Genomic DNA, 15,561 nt, shown 5'->3' with positions numbered 1-15,561 from the left:
TGTGAGGCTAGATTGAAGTAGTAGACTCTAGCAACATTTCTCACCGAGGTTTTTCCCATGTTGGGTTTTCCTCGTACATCTTGTGTTATGTGATGTTCTTTTTGTGTGTGGTGGCATTTGTGTTATCCTCCTATCTCACCAGTACATCCACCTTGTGTTAGATCTTCTAACCGGTACACACACATTTAGGATTAAAAAGGATAAGTTTGGAAACCACTGATTCACCCCCCCTCTCAATGGAATCTTGTGTTCTACAATTGACATTAGAGAATAGGTTCTCGGTTGATAAGCTTTCTCCATCTTGGGTAGATTTTGGTTTCTGTGAACACAATGGTCTGTTTTGTGTCAACCCCTACTCCAGTGTTTGATGGTTCAAACTATTCTATTTGGAGTTGTAGGATGGAAGTCTAGCTGTCCTCCTTAGGGTATGATGTCTGGATGTCGGTTGTAAATGGTCCCTCTAGACTGGTCCTGAAGTAGAAAGAAGAAATGAATGCAATGTTGAAGCCATTAATACTATACTCAATGGGCTATCCAGTGATGTTTCTTCATAGGTGGATAGATGCAAATTAGTAAAGAGTCTATGGGAAAAAATGAAGAAGCTTTATGGAAATGAGCATACCACTACAGAACCGGTTTGTGAGAACAAGAAGAGAAATGTGTCACATGAGTCTACAGATAAAGGTATATCTATCAGCAGTAGCAGGAATGATGAAGAAGGAACCCACCTCTTCATGGATCAAGAGACAGAAGGTGAGAGGCACACATCCAGAAATGATAATGAAGATCAATCCTACTGACAAGATGTGTGTGGTAGTGATAGTGAAGATGAAGAAGAAGATGAAGAAAAATTTGTTCTTGAAGGAGAACTTGTAAGTGCACTCAAGGAGCTTAGTAGAGTGAGAAATGAATACAAGTTGTTTAATAATGTTTTCATTGTGGAACAAGACCGGTTGATCAAATGCCTTCAAGATTCAAAGTCAACCGTTGCAAATCTGACAGCACAAGTGGATGATGCAAAAAGGGTAATTGTAGATTCAAACTCAAATTTGCATATAAAAGTGTGCAGGTACAAATATCTAGAGTCTGAGTTAAAGGACAAGGAAAAAGAATATCAATAGCTAGAATGAGAAATAGAGAATCTCTGCAAGACCTTGAGAAGTGTCAATATGAGCTCAATGTGAGGATCAGGTTTGATCCCGGTTAGCAGAATATTTAAACTTATTAAGAACTTTGTATCCCAAAATAGTGTACTGGTAAATAAGAATTAATGCAACAAATAAGAATAATAGAGACAACATAGAGAACACACCATAACACAAGATATTTAACGAGGAAACCCGGTGTGGGAAAAACCTCGGTGGGATTTGTGACCCACAATATTCACTCACTGGATAATGAATAAATATTACTTACAATGAGGGGCCTGCACATGGAGGAAGGTTAGGATCCTAAAGCTCACTACTCAATCACAAAATAGAAGTCTCACTAACTTACAAATAGATTATCAAAATCCAATACAATGTACTTCTTCAGATCAGCATCAACTATGCCAGGTTCAGTACCGATTTAAGCTCAGTCTATTACCAAAACCTTCGCTGTCAACTATATCAAAATATCATCTATCTTATCTCTATATCATATCCTCTATCACTATCTAAATGACCTATAGTATCTCATACATATAGTCTTTTACAATATTCCATGTTAGCTTTTACAAAAGATAATTACAATATAAAACAATAAACATAGTTTGTTCCATGTCGGCTTGAGTGTCGGTATGCATTACTGTCATTGTCGGTGAAGTGCCTGTCAGTGTATGTAGAAGTCTATTGTCAGTGTCGATAACTTCTAGTGGGTTGACAGATGATTGCCAGTTGGTTGCCATCAATGACAACATCAACTATTCTCATAAGAGTGTAGAATGCCAACAATCTCCCCCTTTGGCATTGATGGCAACACTCATGAGAAAAATCCAAAAACTGTTCCAAAAACTGAAGTCCAAAAAGTTTCCAAAAAAATGTGCTCCCCCCGAGCAAATGATCTCCTCTGAAGAAGTATTTTTCTCTCCAGTACTCCCCCTTTGACATCAATGACAAAGGTTGTCAAAAATAGTCAAATAAGTGCAAAAATTTACCTCAAAGTTTGTAACTAGTTGGTTACAATCTAAAAGATATCTACCAAAACCAATTCAAACTTTGCATAAACCTTTTACTGTCCTTCAAAGTTGCCTTGGTTTGTTGGATCGTGTCGGTGAGATAATGAATGTGATCTTTCAGTGATCGCTCTCCTTGAAGTAATGCCTTAGATATTTCTATTCTCTTAGAAATAAGATTTTCCAACTTAAGACTAAGTTTATTTTTAAGCTCTGTGGCATTAGACCTTATTCTTGCCTTTTCTTTCTCAAGTTTCTCTAATTTTTCCTCAAAACCTGCCATTTCTTGCTCAAAAATTGATATGTGACCAGATGAACCAATTATGTTATCTGTTATGTCATCAATTTCCTTTTGTGTTTTATTGATCTCCTTGTCTATGTCCCATGTCAGAAGGTGAGGTTTGCATGTTTCCCTGTATAGCTCTTTGTACTCCAAAATAGTAGAGTTCAGTGCTGGTAATAATGTATTCACTTGTTCTTTGCACTTCTTTATGGTGTCATCAAAGAATTTGTTCTTCTCCTTTTCAACTCTATCCTTTATTGTATCCTCATTCACTTTATCAAGCGTTATTACATTGTCAACAATAAATTTGGACAATGTGTCCAATTTTCCTAAAGAATCCTTAATATCATCTATGCTACATTTTGGTGCAATCAATTTAAGAATTGGTACAGTGTTATCAATTTCCTTGTAGGCCAAAGCATTGCAATCTGTTATCTTTTTGATTGAATCCAAAAGTACCTTTGTAACATTGGTAAGTCTGAATTCACTTGTTGATGTGCCGGATGTTTGACCAATTGCCTTAATTACCTCTATGCTTCCATCAGTTGTAACCATTTTACTTGTGTTTACCTCTGGTGGATCAGTCTATGTTTGCATCTCAACTAGCAAGGGTTTCTTAGACTATTTTGATGTCTCAGTTATTGCTGGTTTCTTTGCCTCAGTATGTACATATGCCTTAGTATGTTTCTCAGTAAGTTCTATTGTTGGTATCTCAGTCTTCGGTGGCCTTGTTTAAGCATCTATTCCTTCAGTAGGTTTCTCAGTATCTAATGGTTGCTCTATCTAGGTTGGTATCTCAACCTCAACAGTCTCTACCAGTTTCTCAGCCAAGTTGCCACTGTCAACATTGTCTTCCTTAACCTCTACACTATCCTTGTCTACAACAATATTTATTTCCTAAGTATCCACATTCATGGTGAATAGTATCTCAGATTCAGGATTTGTGTCATCATGTGTAACACCTTCAGTGTCAATAACAAGTGGATCATCTGTATGTATCGGTTCAGTATCCAAAGGTGTGGTAAATTGTCAGTGATCTTGATGTTCGGAATACCACCAACTTTTCCTTTTCCTTTGTCCTTATCCTTCTGATACACTTTAAATGTTTTCTTCAGTCGATTTATTTCCTCTTGTTTTTCCTTCTCCACAAAAAAATATATCCCAGTTATCAGCAGTTTCATCTGCAATTTCTTTTACTCTTCCTGCCATTAAACTTACTTGTCGGTGTCCACTGGCAAAAATAGATCGGTTAGCTTCATAAATTAATTCATCAATTTCTTCTTTTGAATTCACAGGATGTACAACTAGAAGTTTCTCAACTTTTAGTTTCTTATCTAATTCCATCACTGCAATCCTTTTTGCTTCTAATCTCATATACAGTTCATTGGGTAGGTTATCCACAACTTCAATCAAAACCTTTTTGTATATGTCCAGATGTAAAACTATATTTTTCTCAATGCTTTCCCTATTAGAATCTTTAAATGTGTTATAAAGTTGGTGTACATTTTCCAGATTTCCATCATTAGTTATCTCATTCAATAAATCATCTAAAGAAGGGGTGAGAGGTTGTTGTTTCTTCTTTGGTGTTAATTTCTTTGGTGGTCCCCTTACTACCTATTGTTTCTTCCTTAAAGTCCTTGTTCTCTTAGGTGAAGGAGAGGGTACCAGTGAAGGTTTTCTCTTCCTCCTTTCAACTCTTTTAAACTCAACTACCTTGTAACTCTCAGTTCCAGATGATGTGCCAACCAGTGAAATGTGTGCTTCCGGTTGAAGTTCTTCATGTTCACTAGCCGATATGCCACTAATGTTCATTATATTTTCCTTGATTTCCTTCACTTTCTTAGAAGCATCTCTAATAATTTTTTCTCTTTTCTTTCTTTCCTTCAATGTATTTACATTACTTTCAATAGTCTCAGCACTACCAAAAATTTGTTCTGATGGTTCTCTCAGTGCATCCAATAATGCTTTAGAATATGTCTCCAAAATGTTAAGATCTACCTCATATCCCATTTTAGTTAACCAAACAGTCCTAGGGAGTAAAACTTCCATCCATTTCTCATCTCTCTTGATAACAAAACAAATCTCTTTATCATATTTGTCCACTATACTTTGTGGTAGTCTTTCTCTAGTTTTCATTTTAGCTTGGAAATTTTTGAAGTATTCAATTATGTTATCGTCTCTAGTAGTTCCCATGCTAGTAAAAGCTTCTTGTAATTGTTTTCCTACCGGTATGTCATATCCAAAGTCTTTAGGTCCTATACCGGGTATTTCCTTAGTGAAATACAACATTAAATATACCAAAATATTTCCAAAGCAAAATGTTCCTTTCTTATCTCTTTTAATCTTTTTCAAATTGTCAATGGGTTCATCTTTTAGCCATTCACACACATATATCATTGCATTGTTGTTGACCATCTCATAAGTACTATTTATACAAAGACTAGAATCTAAATTTAGTTTGTTAGCATGTGTAGTCTTGTAACCTAGCACCATACTCACAAATATCACATTGATGTCTTTGATATCATTCACTCTCAGAGATCTATTGTCAGATGTTGCTCCGGTTAGGGTCATCACTTTGTTGTCTGGGGTCTTCTTTGTTTGGTCAGGTCTACTGTCGGTTGAGGGTAACCCAGTTACTACCCTAATTGCTTGTCGGGTTAACTTGCAGATAGAATCCAACCATAGAAATTCTGCATGTGCTCTACTTAAGACAATTCTCACTACTTCCTCTAGAAATTGGGGAATGTTCAGTATCTCCACAAAACCTAGAGTTTCTATAATTTTGTGTTTGGGTTTGACAACACCATTTTCATCACAAATCACCTTAGTATACATTTTCATCAATTCTTCAGAACCTAGTTCTTGTATATTGCAATGTATATAAATCCTAGGGTCTTCTACAAAAGCTACACCTTTAGGAATTTTTGAAAATGCCCCTACAGAGTCATCTTGCTTGGAAATCTTGAGAATTATTTTAAATATGGGCCTAGGGCATTTCACATTTTCCACAATAGTAGGGTTTCGAATAAACTCGGGAGCAGAAGAAGAAGCCATTGAAAAATACCTTTAGCTGCCTGAAAATATTTTGAATGCCTAAAAGAATTCACTTCGCACCTTCACCTTGAATGTCTTTTCTCTGTTTTCGCACTCTCTGCTAATTTGAATGCTCGGTGAGTTCAAAAAGAGGGAAATTAGCTGATTTATAATGACATTTCTCTTACCAACCGCATTAAATGCTCGTCGGTTAAGTGAAAAATTAACACATTTGCCGATAAAGAAGAAATCTATTTTCTCACCATCAACCGAGGGTAATCTGCATGATTTTCAACTTACTGCAATACCCCCAAAGGGTTACTTCTTAGTTGGATGAAGAATCCCCTACCGGTGGAGGATTACTCTGTTCTACTAGAGATATTTGCATCAACATTCTGATATCTCTTCCTAATCCATTATTTTGAAAATTCTTTCTTTACCTCATCTACCTTTTCTTTGCCTTTCAAACTGGATCCTTTATTGTTTGTCGGTGAAGTCTTGCTTCTACAAAATTTGGCAATATGTCCAATTTTGTTTCAAGCATAACAAGTCACATTATTCCTTTGAATAGTCTTTCCATATCCTATGTTGGTTTGTGTTCTGCATTGATTAGATTAATGTCCATATCTTACACAAACATAGCATTTCACATTCATTCTGCAATTTTCTGAATTATGACCATTTTTGTTGCATTTGGAACATTGACCGGTGGGTGCATTAATATTCTGATTGTTTCTAAATTTGCAATGATTTTCTCTATGACCATATTTGTTGCAATTGAAACATTTTCCATTAAAATTATAAGCATTTGGTTGTCTTACCGGTTTGTTCTAATCTAGATTGTTTGCAATATCGGAACTTTCTCCAACTTCAAATCTAAGTCCATTTGTATCTCCATTAGGTTTCTGACTTTTCAGCATGTCATCAAGCTCCTCTGAACTTTTCTTGAATTTCTCTTTGTGTTGATTTGCAATAGCCAACTCATTTTCCAGAATTTCCTTTTGTCTCACAAGCTCAGTTTTATCATGTTGCATGTGAATCTGATATGTCTTTAACATATCATTTTCATGACTAAATCTTAGATTTTCATTTCCAACATCATTGAGTCTTCTAGTCAAGTCTTCTTCATTCTTCTTCCTATCTTCAATGTCTTTACATAACCTCATAGTCATGTCTTGCATTTAATTCTTCATATTATTGTTTTCCTATCTCAAATTATTTGTGAGTTCATTAAGAGTTTCTTTTTCCTCATCATCTTTCTGCATCTTCTCATGAAGTTCATTTCTTTTATTTTGTGCTATATCAAGGTTCTCCTGAAGTCCTTTAATGAATTCCTATGCAGTCCTTAGATCATCTTCAAGTTTGATATTCTTCAATTTCTCTGCATCATAATCTACAAGAGCTCCTTCCAATTGTTTTCTTAAGTTATCCATCTGTACTAGTGTCAGAATCTTCCTTAGGCTATTAGGCTTTTGAAAATAGAGGACCAAGCTCTAATACCAATTGTTAGAATCAATGGCAGTCCCAAAGACACTGAGAGGGGGGGTGAATCGGTGTCTAATTGGTTAGCAGAATATTTAAACTTATTAAGAACTTTGTATCCCAAAATAGTGTACCGGTAAATAAGAATTAATGTAGCAAATAAGAATAATAGAGACAACATAGAGAACACACCATAACACAAGATATTTAATGAGGAAACCCGGTGTGGGAAAAACCTCGGTGGGATTTGTGACCCACAATATTCACTCACTGGCCAATGAATAAATATTACTTACAATGAGGGGCCTACACATGCAGGAAGGCTAGCAACCTAGAGCTCACTGCTCAATCACAAAATAGAAGTCTCACTGACTTACAAATGGATTATCAAAATCCAATACAATGTACTACTTCAGATCAGCATCAACTATGCCAGGTTCAGTACCGGTTTAGCTCAGTCTATTACACAAACCTTCGTTGTCAACTATATCAAAATATCATCTATCTTATCTCTATATCATATCCTCTCATCATATCCTCTATCACCATCTAAATGACCTATAAGATCTCATACATATATGAGTCTTTTACAATATATGATGTCGGCTTTTACAAAAGATAATTACAATATAAAGCAATAAACAAAGTTTATTCCATGTTGGGTTGAGTGTCAGTGAAGTGTCTACTAGTGTATGTAGAAGTCTATTGCCGGTGCCGGTAACTGCCGATGGGTTAACAGATGATTGCTAGTTGGTTTCTATCAATGACAATATCAACTATTCTCATAAGAGTGTAGAATGCCAACATGATGGCAGTAGTGATACCTTGGATAAGATGTTGAAGAAGAAAAAGCATTCCAAGGATATTGGAGGATTATGAGGTGGTGTCGATGAATGCTCCACCAGCAAGGATGTCTCCCAAAAAGGCATTCACTTTGTCTCCTAGAGTGGAGATAACAAAGGACAAATCTTCACTATTAGGACTACTCCTAGGAAGAAGGTTGATCTAACCACAATCAGTTAAGATCTGAGGATGAAGATTGGTGTTGCTGCAAGAAAGAAGAATAATGTAGATCCTAGAGGGAAAGGAAAGCTGATGGAAGATGACTTCACCGGTGGTAAGAACTTGAGAAGACAACATAGAAGACCTCATATCGGTGGAAGACAAAGAGATTTAGTTAATATTGGAAAAGACCAGAATGGCATGTGTTTTTCTAGTAGTAGATCATATATGCATACATTTTTATGGGCTAACCGGTTTGATATATTGGCATGATAGTGACGTTGTATGGAATTGTGTTCATATAAGATCATTTCATAAGATGTGATGGATGTCATGGAGCTAGAAGAATATTAGTTGATCACATATGCATAACTCAACTAGTATAAGGTGTAGATTGGAGAACCAGTTTAGGACTTGATAGGAAATGAAGACATGAGATCTGTGATTTAGGGGGAGTTCACAGCCATATCTTTTGGACACATGGAGAGAGAAAGTTTCTATGGTTGTACCGGTATGATTGATACCTTGGGATGTGCTCATGGTGTGCTTGTGAGGTATTTCAATGTCTATCCAATTTGTATGTAATTGAAATCACAGTTGGACCACCAAGAGAGTTGCCTGCAAAGAGGGAGAGTCACCTACATAGTGGGAGAACATACATTTGGTATCAGAGAGAATATAGGTGATATCAAATTGGTATCAGTGTTAGCATCAACACTTGGTATCAGCAAATCCAGGTCAGAATAACTGTCTACATATCAAAGTGGTGATGATGCAGTTTGACCAGTAGATAAGTGGAACTCACTGACACATGTTCCCACAATTGGTATTAGACTTGTATATGCAATTGGTATTTGGTCTATATATACATTTGGTAGCTGAGCAATTGGTGTCAGTTGGTGTTTGAGCCCTCCATCTCAAGTTTTGTCGATTGAGAGGATGCAGAGTGAAATGGTCAAAGGAGGAGAAGCAACTGGTAGAGAAAAGGGAGAGAGACACTCTAGTAGCACCCTTTGCCATTATTGTTAAAGGGAGAGAGAATCTATAGTATGTCAGATACTACATGCATTGACATAAATTCCAAAGGGGGAGATTGTTGGCATTGTGTTGTCATTGATGTCAATTAGTATAGCAGGTTACCGGTATAGCTTACCACCGGTAAGAAGAGGATGTCAACCTACATTGTGGTCATTGGGGTCACCGGTACATAAGTTAGTGTTGACTTGTGTTGAAGATGTAAGTATTGGAGACTAGTATGGTATGACTACCGGTGAGTGATGTGTTGGCAGGTTGAGCTAATGAATAAGGACAGACAACTGGTATGCAGTTGGATGTATTACTACAGGACTACCACCGGATAGAGATGCTATCACAAGATGAAGAGAAGATTGGCAGAAAGTATGCTGCCTCAGATAGTTAGAAAGACACAATGGAAATATATCGGGTTATGTATTGGAGATATATCTTCTCTATGACAACAATGTCATATTAGTGCAATGTCGAAAGCAGATGACAACGATCCACTCCCACCGATAAGTGGAGCTTATGTCCAAATATGCATGGAATGCATCATAACCCTTTGAGATAAGACAAAATTGTAGAAGGCGGGTGATTAAAGGCTCACACTGGATGAGCTGGTGAAACACAAGGATGTCTCAAGTGCATGAAATCAAAGATATGCACTGGATCAACTAGAGTTGGCAAGTTGAGCCACCGAGACAGAGAAGGAAGAGTTAAGAAGTGATGGGTTTGCCACTTTCACAAACCAATTGAGATGTTGTCTGGGCTGATGAAGATAAAGGAAAGGTTTAGCAACTATAGATAGAGAGTTCAATGAGAATGCAGATCCAAACATAAGGAGACTATTGAACATTGATGACATGTTGTCATCAAGGTGAGTACTGGTAAGTATGTCAATTAGTAAACAAGCAAAGTGTAGAAGTAAAAGCCTCCTATCTAATGAAGATTTCTTGTTGTGTTTTGACAATAGAAGTGATGGGGTAAAGGTGTTCAACTGAAAGAACAACAAAGTGTAGGTTTGAAGGTTGACCAGTTAGGGTATAACCAACAGGGTTGGAGAACCGCTAGATGAACTCAGTTGTATATTGTGGTCGATGACAGAGTCCAAACCGACATGGTGGCTAAGAAGAGGTGGATGTAGACGATGATGACACTTGGGAAACAAGTTTCATGCATGTTATGGTCGGTGAAGTGTGATTCGGTGAGGTAGCTACCGAATGAGTTTGCATTTATGGTCAGCCCAAAAAATCACGGGTGTGTTGCAGGGGTTTGCAGCTCGAGATCCAAGATGCATTGATCAAGAAGATCAGAGTAGGTGAAGGAAACTGCATCATGCACTATAATCGACAAAACTAAAGGTCGACATATCAGGATGGAGGTTGTCGTGTTTGATAAATATAGAAAACATGTTCTAGAAGCAGTGTGATTGGAGATGATAGGTGATCATTTGTAGGTTGACTATCTCTATAGAGATCCAATCTAATTTGATATGCCTTATGGTTGATGAAGGAATCATATCGTGCCAAAGGTTTGAATGTCAGTCATGGCGGGAAAACTTTGGTATAAATATACTGATTAAAGCTCAAAGATGATTGATGCTGCAAGCCAAATATTGAAGAGCAAAGAGTGAGTGTGCAGTAGAGAGCCAACCAATCAGAGAGTTCATTGAAGATCAAGGTGTCTGAGGGCTTGAGAGAGAAATGATAAGAATAGTGCAACTGGCAAGGTTAAGGCAACTGGTAGACTGTCATTGAGCCTGATAGTGGGGTGATCCGGTAGTGTTCCAACTGGTAAGAATATTGCAAAGAGGGAAGAAGTGCTATGTTAGTGGTTGAGGAGATCCGAAAAGCCAGAGAACAGTGCAGGGATAAATCGACAAGTGACTTAACTGGCAAGCTAAGAACCGATAGTGATCAGAGAGCAGAGAGTAGAGTATCGACAGAGGAGACGTAGAGGCTGAATCGACAAGGTTGCAGCAAAGAAGGAATATTGCAGAGGTTACAAAACTCATTTGTAATGGGGAGATTACTTTTTCATTGAATATAGACTTTGTAATCACTAAGTTGGAGCTCAGTGCAGGGGTTCGTGCTCCTTGGGTTGGCACCCTAAATGTTGTAACCATTGTTTTCATTGTGAGGATGGATTGGAGTAGTAGAGTCCAACAACATTTATCACCGAGGTTTTTCCCATGTTGGGTTTTCCTCATACATCTAGTGTTATGTGATGTTCCTTTTGTGTGTGGCATTTGTGTTATCTTCCTATCTCACCGGTACATCCACCTTGTGTTAGATCTGCTAACTGATACACACACATTTAGGATAGAAAAGCATAAGTTTGGAAGCTACTGATTCACCCCCCCTTTCAATGGAATCTTGTGTTCTACATCCTTAAGATCACCATTCAAAACAACTGACTTGACATCCATTTTGTTAGAGTAATTGGGTCTTTACTTGATTAATTAAACATTATTTGTTTAATTCTTTAAGTTCCCAATTATCTTTTTACACTTAATCTAACATTAGGTGCATATAATTAATTATTATGTGCAAGCCTAGGGTTTTCCCTTTTTAGGGTTTCTTGACCTATTAGAGGTTAATTTTTCTTTTCATTGCATTATCTTTTACAATACATTTTTGTTAAATTGGAGCTCTCATATTTTGAGAATACTTTTCTATGTTTTTGTATGTTCTTCAGATTTTGCTTCATTGCTTCTCCTTGTAACAGGTTATTCGGCTTGTAGAAGATCTCCAGGATACTGTGGGGTTGTATTTCTCAACTCCTATATGGTATCAGAGCTCAGATTTGCAGCTACCTGTTCCTAGTTTTTGAGAATTTTGCATTTGAAGCAGATTTGGGGTTTCAGGCATTTTTTGTGTGCTTAGGGTTAAGGTTTTTTTTCTGAGCACTTTGGGCCTAAACGGACCTCACCATTGTGCTCAAAAGGCCCAAAAACCCCTATAGTCATATAAAATTTGTCCATTTTTTACCCCTGAGCATCTGGGTGATTTTTTTTCTCCCAGCCAGGTCGTACGACCCTGGCACGCAAATCGAAAAAAATTGATTTTTTTTTTTTTTTGCCTTTTTACGGCATGCAGGAGGAATTTTTTCCCACTGGGTTTTCTCCTTTGTCTCTGTTTCATAGAGATTTCATTGTATTTGGGTACCTGATCAGGCCTTGTTGTCGGGACCCATCTTTCATGCTTTCAGTAGTTGTTCTAGGTTTTAGCTTCTCCCTAAGTCTAGCTTAAGGGGGGGTGTTAGAGTAATTGGGTCTTTACTTGATTAATTAAACATTATTTGTTTAATTCTTTAAGTTCCCAATTATCTTTTTACACTTAAGCTAACATTAGGTGCATATAATTAATTATTATGTGCAAGCCTAGGGTTTTCCCTTTTTACGGTTTCTTGACCTATTAGAGGTTAATTTTTCTTTTCATTGCATTATCTTTTACAATACATTTTTGTTAAATTGGAGCTCTCATATTTTGAGAATACTTTTCTATTTTTTTGTATGTTCTTCAGATTTTGCTTCATTGCTTGTCCTTGTAACAGGTTATTCGGCTTGCAGAAGATCTTCAAGCTACTGTGGGGTTGTATTTCTCAACTCCTATACATTTGATATACCTTGAAATCCTTATAAGCAACATATGCAAGCAATAGTCTAACAGCTTCAAGGCTAGTTGTCGAAGTAAAAGTCTGCTCATAATCAATCCCTTCTTTTTGTGAATATCCTTTGCATACCAATCTTGCTTTATTTCTTAAGACTTCACCAGCTTCGTTCAATTTGTTCTTGAATACCCATTTAGTACCAATCACATTCTTATCTTTAGGTCTAGGCACAAGTTCCCATGTGTTATTCTTTTCAATATGATATAATTCTTCTTCCATATCTCTTATCCAATGGTCATCTTTGCAAGATTCAACAACATCTTTAGGTTCAATTTCAGAAATCAAACATACCTCTTCAGTAGCTAGACTTCTTCTAGTCATCACACCTTTATTTTTATCACCAATAATCTAATTTTCTGAATGATTCAATCTTACATACCACAAAGTCTTTTGATTATTCCGACTTTCAGGTTCCTATACCTCTCCATCGGTAGCAACAATATCTGAGTTAACTGTCTCTAACAGATCATTATGCTTCAATTATTTAGTTTGAATAGGTGTTAGAACAACATGTTGACCATCATCATACCTGCATGCTCTAATCTCCTTTCCAAGGTTCTCCTTAACCTTCACATTTGCACTTTCCACTATCTTTCTTAGTCTCTTATTGTAGCACCAGTAGGCTTTTCTCTTTGTTGAATATCCCAAGAAATTTCCTTCATCACTTCTTGCATCAAACTTTCCTATATCCTCATCTCTCTTGATATAACACTTGCTACCAAAAATTTTGAAATATCTCACATTAGGAACATGACCAAACCATAGCTCATAAGGAGTCTTACTAGTATCACCTTTTATATGAACTCAGTTGAATGTATAAACATTAGTGCTAACAGCTTCTCTCCAATAGATCTTCAGAACATTCCCTTCAATCAGCATCATCCTTGCAACATCGAAAATAGTTATGTTCTTCCTTTCAACAACTCCATTCGGTTGTGGGGTTCTAGGAGTAGATAATTGTCTTCTAATCCCATGCTTCTCACCTAATGAATCAAACTCACCAGAACAAAATTCTCCTACTCTGTCAGATCTAAGACATTTCACCTTCAGTCATGTCTCAGACCTAACCTTTGCTTTGAATATCTTGAATTTGTCCAATGCTTCTGATTTTTCCTTAAAAAAGATAACCCACATCATCCTCGAATAATCATCAATAAGTAACATAAAGTATATGTCACCCTACACACTTCTAACATTTGTAGGTCCACATAGGTCAGTATGTACAAGATCTAGAAATTCATCAGATGTATACTACTTTCTCTTGAAAGAAATTATTGTTTGCTTATCCATTTGACATTCCTTACATACCAGATTAGTAGGCTTAACAGTTTTAGATAAATCTCTAACAACTTGTGTAGAACTGATCTTAATCATTGAATCAAAATTAACATGACACATTCTCCTATGCCACAACCAACTCTCATCAATCTGAGTAATCAAGCAACTTTTCTCACCAGCATTCAAATAAAAGATATTACCTTCAGTTTTAGTTCCAGATGCAATCTCTATACCAGAGGCATTTAGAATCTTGCATTTTCCATTCTTGAATTGTAAATCATAACCTTTGTCAACTATCTGTCCAACAATTAAAATATTATACTTCAAACCTTCAACATACAAGAAATCATCAGTGTTATGCTTACCATCAAAGGAAATAGAACCTCTACCACAGATCACAAAAGGCTTTGTCATCTCCAAATATTACTATTCCACCATCATATCTTTCCATACTCACAAATTTGCTTTTATCACTGGTCATATGATGTGAACAACTATTGTCAATTACTCACTCATCATTCTCTTCAACTTTAGTAGCTAAAGCTTTCTCCTCAAAAGTTCATCTTGTGGAATCAACAGGTATCGGTCCATCTTCTTTGATAACAATAAACACCACTTCATCTCCTTTTGATTCTTCATTTGTAACACCTTCATCAATAGCATAATAATAGTTCTTCTAATGCTTATACTTTCAGTTAGGCTTGTAAGGCTTATCATACTTCTCATGCTTCTCATATCGATCATTCCTATCATGCTTATCAAGCCTATCATATTTAGACATTCTCTCTAGGCATCTAGAAGAAAAATTTCCTATTTTATTGCAAGAGAAACATTTTAGAGGCAATTTTCCATCATACTTACTAGCTCCCTTAGGCAATCTTTAGGAAATCAATTCTTCAAGCTCTTTCAATTCCCATTCTTTCTCTTCCATCTCTCTTCTCTCTCTTTCATATCTAGATATTTTGCATTCTTCAGGGTCATACTTCTTCTTTCTAGATATAGATGCTCTAAATGTTGTCTCAAACTTTCCATGTGGTTCACCAAATTCACTCAGTTCAAATGCATCAATCTTTCCAACTAGCATATCTCTTGTCACAATAGTCACACTCTAGATCTCATCAATAGCAGCTGCCTTATGTTTGTAAGTAGAAGGCAATGATCTCATCACCTTAGAAACAATTTCATCTTCTTCAAGGGTTACACTAGCACATCTAATACCTAGGAAAAGGTTATTCACTTTAGCTAAAAAGGTGTTTATGTTCTCATCTTCTCCCATATTTAGCATCTCATATTTCCCTTTCAAACTCTGCAACTTAGAAACTTTGACTTGTTTATCTCCTTCATACAAGGTCTCAAGCTTCTCCCAAATCTCATGTGCAGTCTGAAGTCCCATCATATTAGTCATCTCTGAATCAGTCGGGGCACTCAACAATGCTTCCTTAGCTCTAATGTTATGTTCAACTTCCTTGATCTCATTAGCAGTAACTGGTCTATTTGGAGGAACATAATAGGCATTCTTTTTAATATTCCAAGACATCTCAAGTGCACCTCCATCCGGTTCTTCCAAATAGCATAGTTGCTTCCATCAAATCTTAGACTCTCCTTCTTAAAGATAACACTTCCACTTCCAGTTGCC

The sequence above is a fragment of the Cryptomeria japonica genome, chromosome 2, assembly GCF_030272615.1.
Source record: "Cryptomeria japonica chromosome 2, Sugi_1.0, whole genome shotgun sequence".
NCBI lineage: Eukaryota > Viridiplantae > Streptophyta > Pinopsida > Cupressales > Cupressaceae > Cryptomeria > Cryptomeria japonica.
Note: the sequence above shows the minus strand (reverse complement) of the source record.